Genomic DNA, 13,007 nt, shown 5'->3' on the forward strand with positions numbered 1-13,007 from the left:
GTGATTGAGAGATTCATCTCAGTGATTCATTGCAGAGATTTAGAGATTCAGATCGGTCTCCACCATCTGCACCATCGTCTGCTGAGGTGCGCTCCATCGTCTCTCTCTCTCTCTCTCTCTCTCTCTCTCAGTGATTGATGAGTTGTATATGCTTTGGTTCGCCCCCAATCCAAGATTAATCCAGATGAGGTTAGGGCCCATGCTAAACAGGTTGTGCAACATCAGCGCCGTCTGAAAGTTGGTCTTCCTCTCTTGGACACTTAAAATGAAATAGATCAGGATAACTATGGATGACAAACTTTTAATCTACAGGATACATGTATAAATATATATGTATGGATGGATGGATGGATGTATGTATATAACTGTTATATATAAATATATAAATATTATATGTATTTATATAATATATATAAATATATAGTTCATATTTACTAACCACAAAATATATTACTAACGCTACCTAATTTGATTCAACTCAGGTGATAATGTTTGTTTGATTCTAAAGCTACTCGTTTGATCATTTAAACAATTAGGGAGTACTTGATGAACCTCCCTCAATAAATGGATGCATGTTCATAAAAGAATTATGGGACAAAACTAATAATGTGTTAGTTATATTTTGCAGTGAATATCTATAATGCTCGTGGGAATTGTGAATAATAGGTTAAACATTAGTGAATATTTGTTTAAAGGAGATGGTATAAGGAAATGATCATACAATGCACATATCCTTTTGTATTTAAATGATGAGAATTTTATTACAAACTTGATATCAAGATTCTGCCTAGTAAGCCAAATGTATAAATTTCCACTTATGTTGGCTCATAGTTTTGTGAGTCATAGTTGTCTATTTCTTTGACATTTGATCTAGTAGCCTTCCCTTAGATAGGAAGAGAATTAATAAATACTGATAATTCCCATTTCTCTCTTTTTTCTTCCTTCCGTTAAAGGTCAAAAGGCCGTCAAATTTTGTGGATTTCTATTCTTATGCATTTCGATGCTGCTTAACAGGTATGGTGCTCCATGGCAGCCTGTAGTTAATCTTGGAGAGCCTTATTTATTCCTTTTATGCTGCTTACAAGGTTTTTTTTTTTTTTTTCCTCTTATATGGTTTTCAGAGGAAAAACAGGAGTATTTGACATTGAGAGCATCTGCCAATTACTTGATCTTGTTCTAGGGTCCCAATCCCGTGCCCAAGTCGACTACTTTGTTGAGTACTTGAGGATGAGTAGTTGTAGTTTTCTCATGATCACCATAATGCAGAAGGTTTTTATATATTTGCTTCCACAATTGTCCAATGCATATACCCTCATTTCTTTTTGAGTATTGGTGAGAGTTTCCTTGATTTTGGATTTGTGATTCTAGGATTTGTCATATTAGTGAATATCATATGGGGCTAGCTCCTGTTTGCTAGTTTTTTAGTTAAATTCAGAAATTTATCCCTCAACTGTTTCATTTAGCAGTCTCACATACAATGATGCAACATAGTTTGAGTGGAGACGTGAAGGACCTTATAGGCATGAACAAGATAGGAGCAAATCCCATTTATTTATCTCATTTGAGTGTTTTTGCTTTGAATGCAGACACAAATTGATTACAAGGTCATAAACATAGACCAATGGATGGGTTTCTATCGGTTTTGCAATGAGGTAATCCAACGGTTAGTTGCTAATTGTTATTTTAGAATTTATAGATTTCTTTTTTTTTTTAGTTGATCCTCTAATGTAAATTGACTGGTTGATGTGTGTGATACATTTAAAAATCCATAAAGATGTATATTTGATATTACCTTTTTCTTTATAAGTCATGCAGACACATGCACATTATTTAGTTTACTTTTTCTAGAACTGGAAGTCTCTAGAGGGCAGACCGGGTTGTCCATGTAATTTTTATAGATGGAACTCTAGAGGCCAAGGGAAACCATAAGGTGGGTTAATATTGATCTGTTAGCCTTTTTATGCATTATTCTTTCTTTGTTATCTTTATTCTTCCATTCTGCGTTTATTTTTGGGTGTTGTTCATCTTTGTTCCTATAATTTCTTTTGGCTTGTTTCTTAGGCTTGATCTATTAAAAATTAAACATTTTTTTAATGCGTGTATGCTTGTTATTCGAAAAGGTAAAAGACAGTTGTGGAACTGTGGGGTTTAACTGACATCAGCTTCAAGCTTCTGTTTTATGGCATTTGGAAAACATATTCGTCCTTTTTTTGAATGAACTGGGAAATGTTTGCTTGTCCTTCTGTCGTCTGTTAATGCAAGCAAATGTATTCCTGTGTGTTTTACCTTGCTTTGTTAATGCCATTTTCCACCATAAACTGTGTTATGTGGCACCTTAGTAGCATTCTTATGTTCTAACTTTTGCCTCACTTTGAATTATGATATTCAACAAATTTATAATGTATTTATTTATATTTGGTTTGGGATCACACTACAGGAAAAAGAAGATTTGGTGGCGTTTTTTTAACGACGTTTTTTTAAACGTCACTGTTATTAATATTTAACGGCGTTTTATAAACGCCGCATATTCTCTTAAACGAAACGACGCCGTTTTATAATGGGAGGCGTTTGAAAACGCCTCCAAATGAGGTACTCACACGCGCCTCCTTTTGTGAAAGTGAAACCTTATTTTGAATCAGACCCTTTCTCTCTCTCTCTCTCTCAATACATACGCACAGATCTCTCTCTCTCAACCCTCTCTAAACTCCATCGAAGATTCAGATCGAAGATTCAGATCGAAGCGATTTCGAAGCTCCTGAAGGTTCATATCTAAGCTTCATCGAAGATTTAGATCGAAGCTCCATCGACGCGATTTCGAAGATTCAGATCGAAGATTTCGAAGCTCCATCGAAGTTTCAGATCTAAGCTTCATCAAAGATTCAGATCGAAGCAATTTCGAAGCTCCATTGAAGTTTCAGATCTAAGCTTCATCGAAGGTTCAGATTGAAGCTCCATCGACGCGATTTCGAAGCTCCATTGAAGCGGTTTCGAAGCTCCATTGTTGTGCAATATCCACTGTCCTCCATTCATTTGCTTTTGCAAACCCTCCTCTGCTGCTGCTCATCTGTACACTCCTCCTGGGCCATTGAAATTGGAAAACACCCCACTTCCACATGTTACTTCAACACTTGTGTCTGTTGTTACTCATCATGATACCACCTCTCGTCATCTATCTGGTGGTGGTGGTGAGGCCACTGAGGTTAAGGAAGCCAGTTCAGAATCAGATGGGAATCAACAACAACAACAAGAAGCTGAGAATCCTCTCAAAAGCTGTATCAGGAAGCCGTGTGCCGAACCCAAAGAGGTTGAAAAGAAGGAAGTACAATGGATTGACAACATGGGGAAAGAACTTGTTGAGATCAAAGAATTTGAATCCAGGTGAGGTGGTCTCTCTCTCTCTCTCAATTTGGTTTCTGACATTTCTGTTTCTTTGTATTTATTCTTCTTTTGGTCAATTGGGATTTATTTCTGCACTAATTGTGACTCATGCCCTTGGAGTTAGTGATTTTAGATTAAGTCAATAAATTAATCTCACCTTATAATTGTCTGTCTTCAGTTGCAATATATAGGTAGGATGTAGGCAAATTGAAAAAGAAGAAGAAAGATTCATTAGGAAAGATACATAAGAATTGACATTCAGAAATTGGGAAAAAGGAAAGATAATGAATTAAATTATAAGACAACTCACATTGCCTGCAAGAGAGAGAGAGAGAGAGAGAGAGAGAGAGAGAGCTAGCTAATTTGTAAATGTCAAATGCTAGAGAACCCAGCAGAAACACATGCCGGCAAAGTGGGATAGAAATCCTACTGTGAAGATGCTTGCTTAATTTGAAATCTCGGATTTCATGTGTTGGATATTACTGAGTGGGAAATTGTAATACATCTGAGATAGCTTGGTAGCCATACATAGAAAACAAATTAATTAGTTATTTATGGAAATTATGCAATTGAAAATGGGGTAATATGATTGGTCAAGTGGAGTGAGTTCTTCTAGCAGTAATACTGAGTAAACACTTTACCATAGAGGTTGTTGGAGCATTAGTTAGAAATTTGAATCTCTTCAAAACTAGTCCTAAACAAAAGAAGCAAAAATAGAAAATATTTACAGCTGAAGAAGAATATTTTGACTGATGAAAGAAAGAAGCATGACAAGGGTATTGAATAATGGTGGTGAAGTTTGTTAGTAGAAATCTCCAAGCCTTTTTTGGGTGAATAGAAATTTCCAAGCCTGTTAGCAAATTTCTTTGTAGAGTGTCCAAACACATCATTAGGGGTACATCCTATAGATATTGAACAGCTGCATTTAGAAAGGAGAAGCTAATGATCTACCCCTATAAATGTTTTTAGAAAAGGAAACAGGGGCCATCGTTATAAACAATTGTATAGATATTTACCTTCACTATGCTAACAAATTATCAGGACTCAAGAGTCCATTTTGCCCAACCACCAAAATTAACTATGCATGAACTCCCATATATTCTTTTTCCTAATCAAAAAGAAAAATAATATCCTATTTTTCTTCTTTGTCAAATCAATAAAAAGCAGCTGTTCAATATCTATAGGATGTACCCCTAATGATGTGGTGAGAAAGCACCTCCTCTCCCTCCTACCTTATCAGACAGTTCCCTAAGTTGATATTCACTTTTGGTTTAACGATAAAGATATTACACTTAAGGCCTGGAAGTGATTCTCCGTCACTTTCCTGTTGTCTGAGAACTTAACTTGATACAGCGAAGTCAGACATGCTTCTTGGTATAGCTCAGAATTTGTCATGAATACTATAGTTTGATAGTATGTATTTTTTGTCTCACCTTCGTAGATAATTGAAATCAGACCAGTTTATTTCTGGCCATCTACCCATGAAATCCCTTTGTAATTCTCTTAGAGCAAGTGGGAAGCAATCTCATGAATTTTTCACAGATAAAGTCACCGATCTGGTTTTCACAAGAATCTAATTAACCATCATATAATCTATATCTAATAGTTGAGGATCCTGGTACATGGTTCACCTCCGTCATAAATCCATGTGGTTGAATCATGACTTGTGGAAAATGCATCTCCAATTTTCCTTTTCGTCTTTAACCAAAAGGCAATCAGGAAGGAAACTAGTTACCATTGACACATTTGAAAAGTGGCTGTCTCAGAACGTGTCAAAATTTATTAATTGTTGCTATTGAAAGAACATTACTTTCATTCTCATTGAGAAGGTTGTTTTTCAGCTATAATCTAATTATGATTTTATCTTTTGGCTTCATTTTGTCAACAGTGATACAAGAGACACCAACAACAAACATGAGAATAGAAGCTGTGTTTGTATAATTCTTTGACGCTGCTTAACCAGAAAAACAAGTTACTTGTTGCATCTTCAGATATATATATTCTTTGCTGCGGGTCCTCTGCTCTCAAATTTAAGAATTTTTCTACGACAACAGTTTGATTTGGCTGAGACTTGGGATGGGATCCCTTTGTAAGAAAGAGAGGCTATTGTTTCTTTATACAGCCATGTTGATTCTTCTACCAAGAATGAAAACCGCACTACTTGTTAATCTTTTCTTCTTTTTTCCTTATTTATTTATTTATTTTATCATTCCTTCTCTGCTGTAATATCAGAATAGTTTTATTAATTGATATTCTCCCTTGACGGAAGCTGAGGCAATTTGGCAGTTTTGTTGGGACCAAATAGTGAGCAACATATATATGATTGATATTGACAACAAGAAGCTGAGTGGAAATCCAATTCCTTCCCATGTAAAACCTTCGACTCCTTGATCTTGGCCTCCTTCCTGTGGCAGTGGCAGTTCCTATGGACATGACACCTGAATTTGCATTCAGCATAAAACCTCTGTTATATATATGAGCATAGTATGAAGCGATCTTTTGTTCATTATCATTTTCCTAATCCCATATAGGTCTATGGTTCTCTGCATGCAGAATGAGGCTAGAAAAGCCAATCAAACTGCCATGGTGGCAGAGAAGAAGAGAATGGAAGCTCCGCCAGAGTCTAAGGGTGTTTCTAAACAAAAATGGATTGAGGAGAGGAAGAAAAAAATTGGCAAGCTTTTGGATTCGAATGGTTTGGATATGACTAAGGCATATATATGCTAGTCCATAGGGGTTAAAAAGAGCCTGCTCCGTTTGGTTGGAATGGTATGATTAGTTATTTTTGGTTACGTAATTATATATTTCACATTGTGTGTCATGCATAACTTAATTCATTTTCTTAAATGTTATTTGCACATATATTTTCAACTTTGGAATGCAGCTAAACTCAACAAAAGTCTTTGTCCCAATTACTTCGGGTTAACTAAAGGGATCCATTTCCACCAATTGTTTCTATTTGCAATCTTATCAATCTGTATCTGGGAGATTGGGAACAGAATGTCATGCTTCCCTGAACTGCATGAACTTTGATTAACTCATTCATTATGCTCTCCGCTTCTCTCCTTCTATTGACAACCTTGGGAAGGTTAGAACTTTTGTCTCTCCAGCATTCATCTGCCAAATAAATTTGGAATCTAGTTCCAGTTACAATTGAATTGATCTTACCAAAATTCTGAATGCTCCTTAGAATTTTATTACAAATTTTGGGACTTCCTGTGTTGAATTGATAATGATTATAATCAATCAAACATTTGCCACCATGCATGGTTTTGGATCTATCATTTTCTTTGATGCCCTGTTTGTTTGAAGTCACAAGTATGTGAGCTAACAATGCCCTTCCTCACTCTTCATTATGATTTCGAACTAAAATGAGACTTTTCATTATGATTTTAGAAATTATAGGTTCATTTTGTTTAATCAAAAAACACTCATCATTTTGGTCCACTTTTCTTTTTAATCCTCTCTTTGTCACTGTTTTTGCTAACAAAGGCGTGCCGGTCTCTCTTGCCACTGTTAAGATTGTAGTAGAGTTCTTTTTCACACACACAACTCTCAAATTGTTGTGAAACATATTGAATTGCAACATATCTCTCTCACACTCTATGAAATTGCAATTAATTTCAAATGTCAAATGAAGAGCATTTAAGTGCTATGCACACAATTGCGCATACTTATCATTAATTAGCATGTAGACATTTATACTTTAGCTGGTTTTGCTACATGCTGAACTTTTGCTGTGGTGTTTATCTGGGACATTGTCAGATTACTAGAGTAGAGTACAGACTAATATTCTCGTTTTTCTTGCGCTACGTAGATGGAGCTTATTGCCAAAATGAGGAATCCGTTTATTGTGGAGTATAAAGATTCTTGGGTAGAGAAGGTCAGTAGATGTTATATCTTGTATTATTGATGTTGTTCAATTGACATTGGTATTTTCTTTCATCCTTTGTTTTCTGATGGTCTAATAGGCTACCTGAATGTCTATTCTATTTGTTTTTGTTCCTTCCTTCCTGTGGTGATATTGCTTTCATATGCTTCATTGTTTAACCCAGTTGATCATTGGTCTTAACATTATGAAACTTTACTAATTAAATGCCATCATTTATGGATACTTCTCTCTCTCTCTCTCTCTCTATATACATATATATATATATATATATTATTTTGTGTAGTTCTCTAAATCCAACATGTGTTTTCCTCTGCTCACCTAGATTATGAAAGTTTTGAGAAGCTAATTAAGCAATGTCATGAATTAAAACTGTTACAGTGACTTTCTTCTTTTATTTATTTTTCTATTCACTTCAGAATAGTTGTGCTCTCTTAAGCTCATTAAGCTAATTAAGCTAGTTGTGCTGTCTTCAGAATAGTTGTGCTCTCTTAAGCTAATTAAGCTAGTTGTGCTCTCTTAATAATTTTTCTATTCACTTCAGAATAGTTGCATATGGTCTGTCATTTTTTGGATGTTACAATTCACAATTTCATTGTCTTGGCTCTCAGGGCTGCTATGTATGCATCATTATTGGTTATTGTGAAGGAGGAGACATGTGAGTGACTTTTCTGGCTAAAACTGCAATACTTGGCTTAATCCATTTACTTGGGCTGAAACTTTACATGCAATCTATATGATGTCATCTTTTTTGCTACTTTGTCTTTTACAGGGCAGAAGCTATAAAGAAAGCAAATGGTGTTCTTTTTTCCGATGAGGTTGTTTTATATTTCTAGTATCTTAGCATCACATTTATATTGTTTCGTTTTCTTTTCTGTTGTCGCAATCTAGATTGTACTGCATTCTACCTCCCACCTCTGCAGTTTTCAGTTTGTATCAGCTCACAATTTCTTTGTTCACTGATACATTGATGTTAAATTGTTTATAGAAGCTGTGTAAATAGCTTGTTCAATTGCTTATAGCTTGTTCAATTGTTTTCTTTCTTTAATAGTCTTGAGAGGTGTCAGTATTTTGCTGAATCGCCATTGATTAATCCTGTTGCAGGTGATTTTGGACTTGCTAAGATGTTGACATCAGATGATCTTGCATCCTTTGTAAGTCTTGTGGTTAACTGGTTCATTTTTCAAGTTTCAACATTTGCATTAGTTTTATTGTTCAAGATTTCTTTTTCATAACTCAGGTTGTAGGAACTCCAAGTTATATGTGCCCTGAGCTTCTTGCTGACATACCTTATGGCTCTAAGTCAGACGTTTGGTCCTTGGGTAAGTGTATACACAAATGTCACATAAATACATATATAAGTTATAATGCAATCATGAATGCAAGTTGCAACTTGGCATATTTTTGATGCCTATGAAAATTTAGATTTTTCCTCGTGAGGAATTGTGTTCTTATTTGTATATTGTGGCCTTTAATTAGTGTCTTAATCTAATCCTTGCTCTATTTTTGTTTTCCAGTCAGGCCCTCATCAAAAGCATGCTGCGGAGAAAACCCAGAACTTCGGCCGAGTTTATTTCCTGTTCTTTATTCTTTTTTTTACACTTTCCGAAAATGTTTTACGTAGGAGAAGCATTAATATAAGCATACCAATGATTTGCCATTGCCTTAGATAATCTAAATGATTCCTAATTCATTAATTAGGACTAAGCTAGTTGTGGTTGTTCTAGCTAATATATTGCCATTCATAGTCATCGGCATAAGCCTTTTCTAGTAAGTTTCTCTAATAATTTTAAATCCCTGTAATGTATCTTCCAAAATTCGAAGCCAAGACATTTTCAAGGTACTTATTGGTTTTATGTTTCAATTGGATTTAACTTTTGTGGCTTTGTATATAAGGTAGTAATTTTTTGATTGAGAATTGTGAATTCAATTTTTGGATATGTTATTTTGTGGAAAAATTAATGCTATATTAAATTGAATGGGAAAGTGAATTAATACTATATTTGTTATTTGAATGGGAGTTATTATTTTATATTAGTGTTATTTAGTTTTATTATTGGTGTTCTTTTAGTTCAATCACATAAAATTAGCACAATTTCCAAACCAAAAAAAAAAGAAAGATAAGACGGCGTTTTTCAAATGCCACTATAACAGTTGGAATTTTTAAAATTAAAAAAACTTATGAAGGCGTTTTAAAAACGTCGCTAAAATCATACTGACGTCACAATATTGTCAGGGCAGGGCATTTGGCGGCGTTTTTAAAAACGCCGCCTATACTAATACAGCGACGTTTTCCAAACGCCATAAAGTTATAGCGACGGCCACGTCGTCGGCGTTTGGTACTAAACGTCACAAAAAGAATTGGCGACGTTTTTGATACCTATAGCGGCGTTTTTTAAACGCCGCTAAAAGGCTAATTTCCAACAGTGTCAACATACTTTTCCAGTAGAGAAATTGCTTGATGGTCATTCAATTTTCTGAACACGACACGATTTTTTGTTGTTATTCCTCTACATAACATCTTATATGAAGGTGAAAGATATGTCTCTATATTCATTACATTTTTGTTCCCATCGTATGAGCAAAACTTCTGAAAAAAAAAAAAAAAAATCATAACCAGAAATATGAATGACTTACAACAACATTGTTTTACTTTTCCACTTTAGCCAATTATTGTTATAGGCTGTAGATTGCAGCTGGACCATTGCATACTACCTATTTTGAAAAGTATTCCTTATGGTTAAATTTCCTTTTTTCACAACTCAAACTTGACTCAATGTTATTGAAGCTTCTATGGCTTTGCATGTGGCCTTTAAATGGACCTGCCATTTTTTAAACTGTTGGCTTTAAATTGCAGAGGGACTTATTCAACTCTGAGAAAGTATATTATTTAGGAAGATGTTATTTGTTTCATTCCTATATATGGTAATAACCTTCAATTATTCAATTCTGATGAACTCATGTAGTATTTTTCTTTCATTTATGGATTATTTAAACATACTGATGCAGTGATGCTCTTGTCAATTTAAATTTGAAATCCAGAGCATATCTCTCCTGCCCAAATCATATACAGGGCATGTTTTTTGCCCTGTCCTCTTTCTCTCTCTCTCACACACACACACACACAAAAACACACAGACCCACATATACACATACAAAAAAGAATTACAACGTAAGTAACACACGACTCCCATGTCACACCACAAAGATACATTTATCATAAGATAAGCATTCACATGTTTTTTACTCTTGGGTTATATTTTGATATTAATATGTTCAGATACTTTGATTGTTGTTTGTTATTATCAGAATATACTGAAGCTGTTGCTGTTCATGAGGGCATTTAAATCATGGAGATGGGTGGTCAGGAAAAGACACATATTATTTGATACGGTATATTTTATTTGAAAATAGTTGTAATTTGTCTAATTTCATAAACTAGGTGGATAGATGTTGTGAACAATTTTGTTTCATATGTTTAAAGATGTCTTGATTGAAGGCTTGAGTATTAAACAATGTAACAATTGAAAAGTAGGGAACATCAGATAGACGAACAATTGAACCCCTTCTACACATCGAAGGTATTATTTTCAGTTCTATTTTCTTATTTTTTAAAATTGCATTGTTTTTGTTATTTTATTTGTCTGCCTTAAACATGCCATAACTTCCGTATTGCTTTGGATTTGGTCTGATACTTGATTTTGCAATTTTTTTTTTTCTTCAGTTGTTTTATGAACTTGCACATGATAGGTGATTTGGCTTACAATCACTGCTGGAAATTGAAGTTTTAGAGGCGTTTAAAAAACGCCGCTACAGGTCTTAAAAACGCCATTTAATCTTTTTGTGACGTTTAGCACCAAACGTCGAAGACGCAGCCGTCGCTATAACTCTACGACGCTTTAGAAACGTCACTGTATGACTGTAGGCGGCGTTTACCCAATGTCACATGACGTCACCATGCTATTTAACGACGTTTTTAAAACGCCGTCGTATCTCCTTTTCCCCAAAAATCCAACCGTTAGGATGCTATTTAGCGACGTCTTAGAAACGCCGTAATAGCCCTCTTTTTTTTTTCCTTTCTAATTTGTGCTAATTTTATGTTAAATGCCTGTAATTTCAGTAGTAGACAAACTTTTAAATATAGCAATACAAAAAATTATTAAAAAATGTAAAGCCATGGTACAGAATTACAAAATATTGAAGCCAAAAAAAATCATCATCCCATCAAAGAACCAATTAAGGAAACAGAGAATTATAAAGAAAAAATCACCATCCAAAATAAATAAAAATATCTCAGGTGCCACCACACAAATCCTCCTCTGTATCTTCATAATTTTCGTCTCCATCTTCATCATTATCACTATTATTAACACCTCTTACAATTCCACCATTACAACAATCCAAATCAAACCAAACACTCCTCATCTCTTTATAAAGAAAGCTACATTACTGTATCAAAAACCTCATTCTTCACAATTCTAACACTCATTTCTTAAACTTCCAAATAATATGAAATGTGAACATTCACATTGATTGACAGAAAAACCAAAAATAATGGTAGTAATAGAACTATAAATCCAAAAAAAAAAAAAAACTCAATCTCTCTGAAAACAAAAAATTATCACCCACATCTTCAGCTTCATCATATCACTATCATTAACAACCCATGTAATTTCACCATTCCACCAATCCAAATCAAATTAAACCCACCTTCAAAGAACAAGTATTCAAATCCATCTCATCTTTCCCTTTGATTCAATTTAGTTGAATGTGGGTTTTAGTCAATCTACTGAACAAGTTTGTAAGCCATTACCCCTGTTTTTTTGATCCAAATCCTTTTCTCTTCCTTTTTATTTCTGGCTGAAATCATAACTATGGCAAAAAAAAAAAAAAAAAAACAGAGCATAAACTCTGAGTCGTCATCTTCTCTTCTACAGGAATGAAACCGTATCGCAATGAAACATTACCGCGAACTATGTGCCGTCGTCTTCTCTCTTATAGGAACAAAATCCTACCACAACAAAAACAGAGAGAAACATATATATTATTTTGTATGTAATATATATCAACATATAGACAAAAAGGTATAATAGTCCAATAAAAAATATAAATCAGGAAAAAAGGACCTTATGGAATAAAAGTATAAATACATGGGACTAATTAGGTTATAATTTTTCTTTGTTGACTTATTGGGATAGAACATCTCTAGATGGGATTTATTAATAAAAAACCCTTTTTATAATGGAAGAGATTTACATGTAAGGTACATTTAAAAAAGTAAAAAAATTATTTAAAATTTTAAAAATATTCACTAAAAATAAAAAAAATAAAAAACTCAATTTTTAAAATATTAAATTCAAAAAATTGAAACTAAACCCCTCATTGTTATTTTCAATTTCAAGGTTATAAACTCAAATTATAAAAAAAAAAAAAAAATCAATGTAAATAAAATATTCAAAAACAACGTCGTAATAAACAAAGATACAAAAACTCGCCCTTCTCTCCAATCATCTAGACTCACTTTGTATACCACAATGCATACACCCTCCTTATACATCTCCCCTGTTCGCAACATCCACTTAAACCCCAAAAATGCTTGGTTTCACTTTTTAAAAAACATTTTTTTAAAAATTTCACTTTCTTATTTTTCGTTTTTTTTTTATTTATATTTTTACTGATTTTTTTTTTTATATTTTAAGCAATTTTTAAAATTTTTAGACATACATAACTTAGATGTATT

At 33.9% G+C, this 13,007-nt stretch overlaps 2 long non-coding RNA genes across 3 annotated transcripts; both read left to right on the forward strand.

The window, feature by feature from the left end:
• Positions 1 to 455: 455 nt before the first annotated feature.
• LOC114280640 (uncharacterized) lies at positions 456 to 11,034 on the forward strand. 2 transcript variants are annotated; one of them, XR_014363537.1, is made up of 5 exons: positions 456 to 1,014; positions 1,122 to 1,226; positions 1,586 to 1,652; positions 10,803 to 10,848; positions 10,992 to 11,034. It is a non-coding gene; the product is annotated as an uncharacterized LOC114280640 (long non-coding RNA). The 2 variants fall into 2 exon arrangements; XR_014363538.1 differs by lacking the exons at positions 456 to 1,014; positions 1,122 to 1,226 and having other exon boundaries at positions 1,244 to 1,930.
• Positions 2,669 to 9,162, forward strand: LOC114293927 (uncharacterized). The gene is made up of 9 exons (XR_014363539.1): positions 2,669 to 3,378; positions 5,267 to 6,147; positions 6,263 to 6,466; positions 7,196 to 7,261; positions 7,879 to 7,925; positions 8,040 to 8,085; positions 8,372 to 8,421; positions 8,508 to 8,589; positions 8,785 to 9,162. It is a non-coding gene; the product is annotated as an uncharacterized LOC114293927 (long non-coding RNA).
• Positions 11,035 to 13,007: the final 1,973 nt, after the last annotated feature.

Source organism: Camellia sinensis, chromosome 3, assembly GCF_055761805.1.
Source record: "Camellia sinensis isolate YWXY chromosome 3, ASM5576180v1, whole genome shotgun sequence".
NCBI lineage: Eukaryota > Viridiplantae > Streptophyta > Magnoliopsida > Ericales > Theaceae > Camellia > Camellia sinensis.